Source organism: Elephantulus edwardii, unplaced genomic scaffold, assembly GCF_000299155.1.
Source record: "Elephantulus edwardii isolate Elephantulus edwardi_28Jun2011 unplaced genomic scaffold, EleEdw1.0 scaffold00014, whole genome shotgun sequence".
Lineage (NCBI taxonomy): Eukaryota > Metazoa > Chordata > Mammalia > Macroscelidea > Macroscelididae > Elephantulus > Elephantulus edwardii.
The window spans coordinates 4,954,744-4,965,040 of NW_006399764.1; positions in this window are offsets into that span (position 1 = coordinate 4,954,744).

Below are 10,297 nucleotides of genomic sequence, written 5' to 3' on the forward strand. Positions count from 1 at the left end.
CCTCTCCAGGACAAACCTGTTTGTTCTCCTGGCGGTCCATGGAATTTTCAACATTCTTCTCCAGCACCACAATTCTTCTTCGGTCATAAAATAAGTGACACAAAATGTCACCATCCTTGTCTCTTAGGAACATTTTGGTTGAAGTTCCTTCAAGACAGATTCAAGCCAACTCAAAGGCATGGATTCTTCTGTCATTCTTATTCATTGTCCAACTTTCAGATACATAGGAAGCCGCCTGATTCATGCTTGTAAAACTAGTGTGATTTAATAATCAGCTATGAAACTTACCCACTCAATTGCTGAACAGTGATGATAATAGTGATAATAACACCTAAATTTCTTCATGTAATCCCGTTTATCAGATTATTTTCTCTGCACACAGATTGAATAGGTATGGAGAAAAGATTATGTGAAGGAGGACTGTAGGGATAAGGGAGCTTCAAGACTGGAGGAAGACTCATCAGCAACCTGCGTTATGTAGATGGCACAACCTTACTTAAAGAAAGTAAAGACTTCCTTGAAATATTTACTACAGAAGATCAAAGACTACAGCCTTCAATATGTGTCTCAACATCAAGAAAACAAAAATCTCACCACTGGACCAATAGGCAGCATCATGACAGATGGAGAAAAAGCATAAGTAGCAAGATTTTTTTTTTTTCACTTAGCGCATCATTACTACCTTACAAGCCTGATCTTGTTTCCAAACCTACCTCCTTCCAGTCACTTCCACCGCCACTTTAGGATCCTTATCATCTCCCACCCAGATTAATCCAGCAGCTTCCTACCTTCTGGTCTTCATGGTGTCACCGATTACCTGCTTTCTTCCTTTGCTCAATTCATTTCTGTATAGGAGTCAGAGAAGTCTTTCTAACATAAAATGTACATCTCCTCACTCCTTCACTTTAAAAACCCTCTGTGACAACTTTGTCGAGGAAAAAAGCTCTCAATGTTGTGTTGTTGTGAAACACAAGGAATTCTGGGAGTCAATCTCAGGAAACCTCTCTGCCCTTTTCTCTTTCCACACATCCTCTCCTTTGGGACCCTAGTGACACAGTTAATGCTCTCAACTCACCTCATACTCTCATCACGGGGCTTTTACAGGTCCTGCTGCTCCTGCATGCACCTCCTCACTCCTCCTTCACCTGGATGACTTTTCCTGGTGCATCAGGATTCACTTATGCAGCTACCATGTTCTTCCAGCACCCACCTTTGGATTGAAGCATCCCAGGCCTTAAGTTTTCTGAGAGCAGAGACTCTCTGTACCGTACACCAGCTTATGCCTGGCATTGTGTTTATTAAATTACTGTTAGAATACTCAGGACTCTCTGCAGTATCTGTGCCTATAATTCTGATACTGCCCCTAGCTCACTGTTGTGTATTATCATCTTGATTTTATAAATCATACTCAATGGCATCTAACAACATTATACTTTGAGCTCCCACAGGGCTCTGTCCTTGTCTAATAAGATATTTTGTTTCCAGTTTACAGAATAATTCTTGCCAGTTAAGTATAGAAAGACTGAATAATACCGCATACCTTGGATATCTAGTTGAAATTTCCCCAAATTTCTGAGCTAGGGGCCTTGTTGACCTCTGGCAGTCTCCTGTGCTATCGCTGTTACAGTGCTGAACTCATTTACAAAATTAGCACTTATGGACAGTCTTCTAAGTAATGAACCTATAGCTTCCATCCGATTCTCAAAGGAGTAAAAATCCATGTCCCAAAGAGTTGTTGGGGTTTTGTCCTTGGTTGGTTGTTGTTGTTGGTTTTTGGGTTTTTTTTAAATTGTTGTGAAATAAGATGTTTTCGAGTTGAATGGATGCGTCACTACAGGTTACACGACCCACTGAGGCAGAGAGCTGGTGCTTCATAATAGGGCTCAGCGATGGCAGTTCTACTTTGTGACAGGATTTCTTCTAGATGAACATCCAATTGCCTTTCCTCCTTCTCACCGCCCTTACTCGTAAGACAGTCTTCAGGTCCGTCCTGGTTCTCGAAGCAGCAAGACTTTCATCCGCTGGAAGCAGCACCCCATAATGTTTTACTCAGCCTCCTCTTTGTTGTGTGCCATCGGCTTGGATCCCACTCATAACTGACTGGGGGATTTTCAGAGGCAGTAAATCACAGAGGAGAACATTGTCCATCCTTCTCCGCAGAGCTGTTGGTGGAATCGAACAGCCTGCCTTCAGGATGGCAGCAAAGTTTCTTTCCACTAGGCCACCAGAGCTCGCTAGGCCTCCCAGTAGATTTTTTTTTTTTTGTTCAAAGCACAAAGCCTTCTTCAAGCCATTTGGCAGGACATTTTCTCTGGCTTCATCTGAAGATTCAGCTTTTGCTTTTTCTTTCTTTCTTTATTTTTTTTGGCCTAGACTCAGACAAACAAGAACTCAGAAAAGGCACATTTTAAAAATAGCTTCAGCAACTTAATTCTTCTGGCAAAAGTAAGCTGGCTACGTAAAATAAACGTCTTTAGAATTTCGTAACAGCAGTTCCTGAAGATGTAAACAAGCCCGTGGCCCCCATGAGCTGACTGACTTGCTGAACAGAGTCCCTGCTCCCGAGCCTGAGGGAATGAAGAACACCTTACAGAATTCAGGATCAGTGACGTTTGTGAGAACGTGTGTGTGTGTGTGTGTGTGTGTGTGTGTGTGTGTGTGTGTGTGTCCGCGCGCGCCCCAAGCCAATGCTAATGTGGAAATCTCGTGACTAGATGCTCAAAATGCTGGCTTTTCCAAATGAAAACCAGGATAAGATGGGCTTGGGGGCCGCAGACTTGGCTTCCGGCTCTTGCTGAGACCCTGCCAGGCCACCTCCTTCTCTAGGGAAAGGCAGAGACGCTCGCTCTCAGGAAGCAGGAGGAAGCCCTGCAGGTTTTCCCGTGCTTTCTCAGACAAGATAATGGTTCCATTGAAACTATAACGCCTACTTGGTCTGTGCTATTATAATGAGCTGGTGTCCAGGCCTACTTTTTCAAGCCTAATAATAATATTATGTTCTTTCTAATGAGAACAGTAAACTTGGGCTGAGTTTGTCTTAGCACTAGAATAATTCTCATTACAAAGAATAATCACAGTTATAGTAATCTTCTTTTGTAGAGTGCTGCTTAAAAAAAAAGCATTCTAGGCTCTCTCATTCTTTAACAGTAGTAGTGACAGCCTTTGAGTGGGGACTCCTGTGCTAGATTCATGAGATTAGAAACATAGAAGTGGGAGGAATTCAGGCCAAGGACACAGAATCATCTGTAAAGCCTGTTGTTAGGTGCCATCGAGGTGAGTCTGACTCATAATGACCTGTGAGCAGGGGACCTGAACCCTCCTTCTATCTGGCATATTTGAGTTCGTTGCAGCAGACTCTGTGTCAATCTATCTTATTAGGGTTCCTTCTCTCTTTCACTGGCCCTCCACCTTTCCAAGAGCGATCCCCTTTCCAAGGAGTAGAGTCTCCCAGCAACATGCCCAAAGTTTGAAAGATGAAGTTTTGTCATCTTTGGCTCCAAGGATCACTCTGGTTGTACTTTTCCCAAGACATTTGTGTTTCTTCTTTTGTAGTCCACAGAATATTAATACAATTACAGCACCACAGCTCAAAGGTATGAATTCTCCTTCTGTCTTTCTTATTCATTTTTCAGCTCTCAGATGTGTGGTCAGTGATTGCAAAGATCATGGCCTGAATCAGGCACACTTTGGTCTTCAAAGTGACATCATTGCTTTTCAGTATTTTGGAGAGGTCGCTGACAGTGGACTTGCCCACTGCAAACATCTGCTGGTTCCAGACTGCTAGCAACAAGGGTAGTGATTATTGATCCAAGTAAGATGAAATCAGGGACAAAGTCACTCCTTTCTCCATGTTGCCTACTGGCCAAGTGGTTAGGACCTTTGTTTTCTTGATGTTAAAGTAATCCGGTAATCCCTCAGGCCAGTTTTTAATTGTTTTTGATCGAACATTCTTCTAGGTCGTATAGCCCTGGTATGTCCACTTGCCGTACAGAAGTAAGTTGTGATTACTGTGAAGCTGAACACTGTGACGCCGATGTGTCAAATGCAATAATGGTTACCCATGGTGGACAGTGTTTGGTGGGGCTCCCCAGTTAAAACAAGCTTGGAAGCAGGAGTGGCATCCACTTCCGTAAATAGCTTGCCTCTGGAAAATCTATGAACCTGGAGAAAGAATAAAAGTCATGCAAGGGTTGAGGACTTTCATTCATTGAGTCGCTATGAGTCACCTACGACTCAACCACACTTAATTAACAACAACAACAAGGTAATCCATATTAAAGGCTGTAATCCTTGATCTTCTGCAGCAAACATTTCAAGTCCCCACTTCAGCAAGCAAGGTTGTGCATCTGCCTAAGTCCAGCTTCACAAATTATTTTCTCAGTGTACAGACTGAGTAGGTCTAGAGAAAAGATAGAATCCTGACATAAACTGTTCCTGACTTCAAACTATACAGTGTTGCCTTGCTATATTCCAGCAGATTCTTGCTCTAGGTGTAGATTTAGTATGAGCACAATTAAGTGTTCTGTTCTTCTCAATGCTGGCCATAGTTTGTCATGGTCTGGTCAAATGTCTTTCCTCTGATAGTCTCTGCTTTCAGCCAGGACTCATCTGATATCAGCAAAGATAACTCAGGTGCCGCAGCCTTTTCCAAACCCTTTCCAAAGTTTAAACTTCTGGCAGTTCCCTGTCATTGTACTGTTACAACCAATATTTGCTTGCATGATTCATAATATAAGTTGATACTTTCCCCATTTTGTTGGATCACCTTTCTTTGAAATGGGGACAAATATAGATCTCTTCCTGTCAGTCAGCCAGACAATTGTCTTCCAAATTTTCTAGCATAAATAGGTAAGCACATCCAGAGTGGTTATCTGTGAGTTGAAACATGTCTGTATGTTCCATCTATTCCTGGGGGCTTATTTTTTGCCAATACCATTAACACAGCTTGACCATCTATCTTCTTTTATTATCATTGACTCTTGTTTCTGTGGTACTTCCTGAAATTGTTCGGTGTCAACAAATTCTTCTGGGCACAGTATGTCTGGGTAGTCCTTCAATCTTCTTTTGATGCTTCCTGGATCATTCAAGATTTTGCTCATTGCAGTCCTTCAGTATTGCAACTTCAGGCTTGAATTTGTTTTTCAGATCTTTCAGCTTGAGAAATAGTGAGTTCTTCCCTTCTTGTTCTCTGACTCTAACTCTTTGCACAATATTCCCAATGAAATTAATCTCTTGATTTTCTGGATGGTGGTACCAAGAGTGTTAATGGTAGAGTCAATCAAGCTGAAGCTGTTGATAATCTCTTCTCCATATATCATGATGCTGTTAGCCCAAAGGGGAGAAACTTTGTTTGCTTGATGTTGAGCTTCAATCCGTATTGAAGGCTGCAGTCCTTGACCTTCTCTAGCCAATGGTTCAGGTCCTCCTCAATTTCAGCAAGCAAGGTTGTGTCATTTGCATAATGCAGGTTGCTGATGAGTCTTCCTGCAATCCTGATGCTGCGTTCCTCTTTATAAAGTTCAGCCTCCCGGATGATGTGTTCCACATACAGATTGAAAGGGTATGGAGACAGGATGCATTCCTGGCATACACCTTTCCTGATTTTGAACCATGCTGTGCTGGCTTGCTCTGTTCTGACGACTGCCTGCTAGTTCACATATAGATTTCACATAAGTAAAATTAAGTATTCTGGAATTCCTGTCCTTCTCAGAGTCAGCCACAGTTTGTTGTGATCCACACAGTCAAATGTCTTTGCATAACCAATGAAACACAGATAGACATTCCTCTGGTACTCTTTGCTCTCAGCTAAGATCCATCTAACATTGCCCAGCCTGCACGTCTGCTGCTCTGTTGATATTGTTCGACCTGTTTTTGGGTAATCATCAGCAAGATCTTTCTTATATGTGGTATTAATGATATTGCTCAAAAATTTCTACACTCTGTCAGATCACCTTTTTCCTGAGATGGAAATAAATATGGGCCTCTTCTAGTCAGTTGGCCAGAAAGTAGGCTTCTATTCTGTTCTGTTCACCTTTTGTAAATGCTCTGAAACTGCACAAAATGCTAAGGCAAATGGACTTGAGAGTCGTTCCACCTCTTCATTTAATGACCTTTCCTGAGCTGCCTACCAGTAGTTTATTGGGTTAGAACTCTTGCTGTGTTGTTGTTGTTGTTGTTGTTGTTGTTGTACATCATTGAGTCAGAACTGGCCCAGTTGCTGACTCTCAGGCAGGTTTTCAGAGGCAGTTAATCATCTACCTGGGAACAGCTGGTGGGTTCATGCCTTTGGGATTGCAGTGCAGTTTCTTACCACTACACCACCATATTGCAAGTGACAAAACTGCACACTAATTTAAGAAAAAGGAAATCTGTTGATGCTTGTGACTGGAAACTCGGTGGCTCTGTGGGCCCTCAGTCCTCCTGGATTCAGGAATTTAAGCAATGTCAGCAACTCTCTCTCTTTATATGTTTCTCAGGTGAATTTATCAGGCTGTTGCTTTCATCTTAAAGATAAAACCAAAACCAAACCCACCACCATCACCTCTAAACAGACTCATTGTTGTTGTTGTTTACCGTCAAGTAGGAAACAATTCATAGTTGACCCCCAAGTGGATTTTCAGAGGCAGTTTAATCACATGGGAAGAAATTGCCCGTCTTTCTCCCACAGAGCAGTTGGTGGATTCAAACCACATGCCTTTGGGGTGACAGCACAACTGCTTACCACTAGGCCACCCAAGATCCCAAGCAGATTCCTAGCAACTCTGTAAGACAGAGTAGAACTGCTCACAGGTTCCCAAGACTGTAAACCTTTATAGCAAGCAGTAAGCTGCATGGTTTCCCCCATGGAGCTGAATTCTCTTGGTACTGCTTGGATTATGTACTTACCTTGTGGTCTGGACGATAGGGCCTTCGTAGTAGCAGAGCTGGAGCTGGGTTCCAGTACCAGAAGTTGGGTGTGAGGAAAGTCCTCTGTCAAGGGGTCTGAAGACCCAGAGGCACTGTCCAACAAGACGAGGCTAGAGAAAGGGAAGACAATGATGCAGCAATACTGAAAGTGGACAGAAGAGGTCGCAGTAAGCATGCTGTGTTGACTGCTTCTGGCTGGTGGGATAATTTTTCTTGGTCGCCTCCACCGTCATATCAGAGTGGTCCACTTAGAACTTCTGCCCGTGTCGATGGGATCACATATTTCCAGCCAGCGGCTGAATGTGGCCCCACGTTGAGTTTCAGCAAAGCATACAGAGTTGTTTTGGAACAATTGAGGGTTCAGCACATTCATTTGACATTAAACAAAGCCTGACTGTGTCACCCTCTCCCTGTGTGCCCTTCAAGGGCCTCAGTGAAGGAGCCAGTAATTTAGGAGAAAAGAGACAAAATGTTCTCTCAGAGTATCTCTCCCCAGGTGTCTTGATTCAATAAAAAGGCTTCTACAGCTTTGGGTTTTCTTAATAGTATAAAAATAAAATTGAACTAGCTCAGATAATATAAAGACATTTAGAACATACACTTAAAATTACCAGTTATGACCTTACCCAGAGAAAAGTCATGAAACCGAAAGATGTGCTGCACTTGGGAAATCTTCTGCCAAGGATCCCTCTATAGTGCTAAAGAGCAATGATGTCTGTTTAAAGACTAAGGTGCACCTGATTCAAGTCATAGTCTTTTCAGTTACTTCCTATGCATTTGAAAGTTGGACATCAGTAACTTTGAGTTGTGGTGTTGAAGAAGAGTGCTAAATATCTGATGGACTGCCAAAAGATCAAAAAATATGTCTTGGTGAAAGTGCAACCAAGGAAAGTCCTTAGAGGAAAGGACAGTGAAACTTTATCTTACACATTTTGAGCATGCTGTTAGGAAGGGCTGGTCCTTGGAAAATGACATCATGTTTGGAAAGGTGGAGGAACAGCAAAGGACAGGAAGATCCTTAACAAGACAGACTGACACAATGACTATAGCAATGGGATTAGGCGTATCGGAGATGATGAGGATGGCACAGGATAGGGCATGGTTCAGATTCATTGTTTATAGGTCCACTGTAAGTCACAGTAGGCTTGATGGCATGTAACAACAGCAACAACAGGGTCTGAGGGAGTTTTATTAGTTTAAAAAGAAAATTGAGGTGAGTTCTGGTGGCCTAGTGGCAAGAAGCTGCACTACAATTCCAGAGGTGAGCAGTTTGAATCCACCAGATGCTCTGCTGGAGAAGGAGGAACAATCTCCTCCTGTACCAGTCAGATCTGATTTGACGGTACACACACACACACACACACACACACATAAAATAAAACATTAAAAAAAGAAAAAAATTGAGCCTTCTCAGATAGTAGAAAGAAGTGTAGATAATAATATTACATCTTATGACCTCACCCAGAGATAAGCAACTTCAACTTCTATCACAGAGATTTTAATAAAGTTAAAATTGAAGTCATTTTGTACAGGATACTTTGTGAATCACTTTTGTAACCACTTTTCAAAATTACTAAGTAGCTACAGTGCATCATTTTATATTTTTAAAATGTATTTTAAGTATATGTTGTTGTTGTTAAGTGCCATCAAGTTGTAGACGACTCATAGTGACCCTATGAATGAAAGACTGAACACTTGTATAACTTTCATCATTTCTCCAGGTTCATAGGGTTTTCAGAGGCAAACTATTTCAGAAGTAGATGCTGTTCCTGCTCCCAAGCTTGTTTTTTTGTTTTTTTTTTAATAATTTTAATGAACATTTACAAAGAATTTGGATTTCTATTCATTCATTGCTGCACTTCTCTACCCGCCCAGCCCTCTTCCCCCGCTACCCCAGTTCGGTCCTCTCTTTCAAAAGTAAAAGAAAGACTCCCTCCCTGGTACACAATCCCCCCCGCACCCCTCCAACCGCCCAAGTACATTCCACTATGCAATCTTAATTGTGGACTCTTGTGATAACCATAATACCCTATCATACATCACTTTTAAATTATTCAGTCCCTCATCTGTTTCAGTGCAGTATACACAATTTATCCAGTTTTTCTCAGTCTTACCCCCACCCTGATATCAGTCCCATTTTACAAGTTTGTTTTAATTGGGGAGTTCCACCAAATACTGTCCACCATGGGTAACCATTTCGCATTTGACACATCAGTGTCAAAATGTTTAGCATCACAACAACCACGAATTACCACTGTGCAGCAAATGGACAGACCAGTGTTATACCACTTAGAAGAATGTTGGACCAAAAACAAAACCAGGCCTGTGGGCTGCAGATTTAAATCAACCACATTTGACATGGTAGAATAACTTTCTATCCACTAGGCCAACAGAGCTCTCTCGTTGTTGTTGTTACTGTTGTTGTTAAGTGCTGTTGAGTCGTAGATGACTCATAGAAACCCTATAAATGAAAGACCTGAACACTTGTATAACATTCATCATTTCTCCAAGTTCATGGAGTTTCTGGCGGCAAGCCGTTTTATAAGTAGATGCCATTCCTGCTTCCAAGCTTGTTTTAATCAGGGAGCTCCACCAAACACTGTCCACCATGGGTAAACGTTATCACATTTGACACATCAGTGTCACAATGTTTAGCATCACAGGAAATAGTCACTCCTTACAACAATCAATCACACAAAGGGGAACAACCACCAAAGCTAAAGCTCAGATGGCAAGAAAGGCTAGGACTGAAGTATCACTGTAAAGGGTAGTTTCTAACGAAAATCAGCATTGTGTCTCCGTTTCAGCACAAGACAAAGTTTAATGAAGTTTGGGGACTTTATTCTCTGAATTTCTGTTTCCTTTAGTGGTTACCTTATCTGTAATAACATTCAGCATTTTGTTAAAAATAATTAATTAAAGGCTAGACTGATGAACTAAGAAATACACCTGAAAGTTGATGTTTCTTTTCTTTTTCAAGTCTGAGAAATAGAGTATTCCAAAGAATTAATGAAGGGAGCTCTGGTGGCCCAGTGGCAAGAAGCTGCACTGCAATCCCAAAGGCACTTGGTTTGAGGCTGATGAGCAATCACCTCCCAGGAGTATATAGGTCATTAAAATTTTACTCTTGTGGTAAGAAGCTGCACTGCAATCCTGAAGGCAGGTAGTTCAAATCCACCAACTGCTCCACAGAATAAGGTTGGGCAATCTCCTCCTGTGTGATAAATTGCCTCTGAAAATCCACGGGAAGACCACATATGGGTCGGTTCCGACTCAATGGTACACAACAATAGCAACAACATTCTTTTTTTCTTAACAGAAAAATATTTGATATATTCCAAACAACATACCTTAATAACTGCATAATAACCCATTTTTATCTATCCCATTA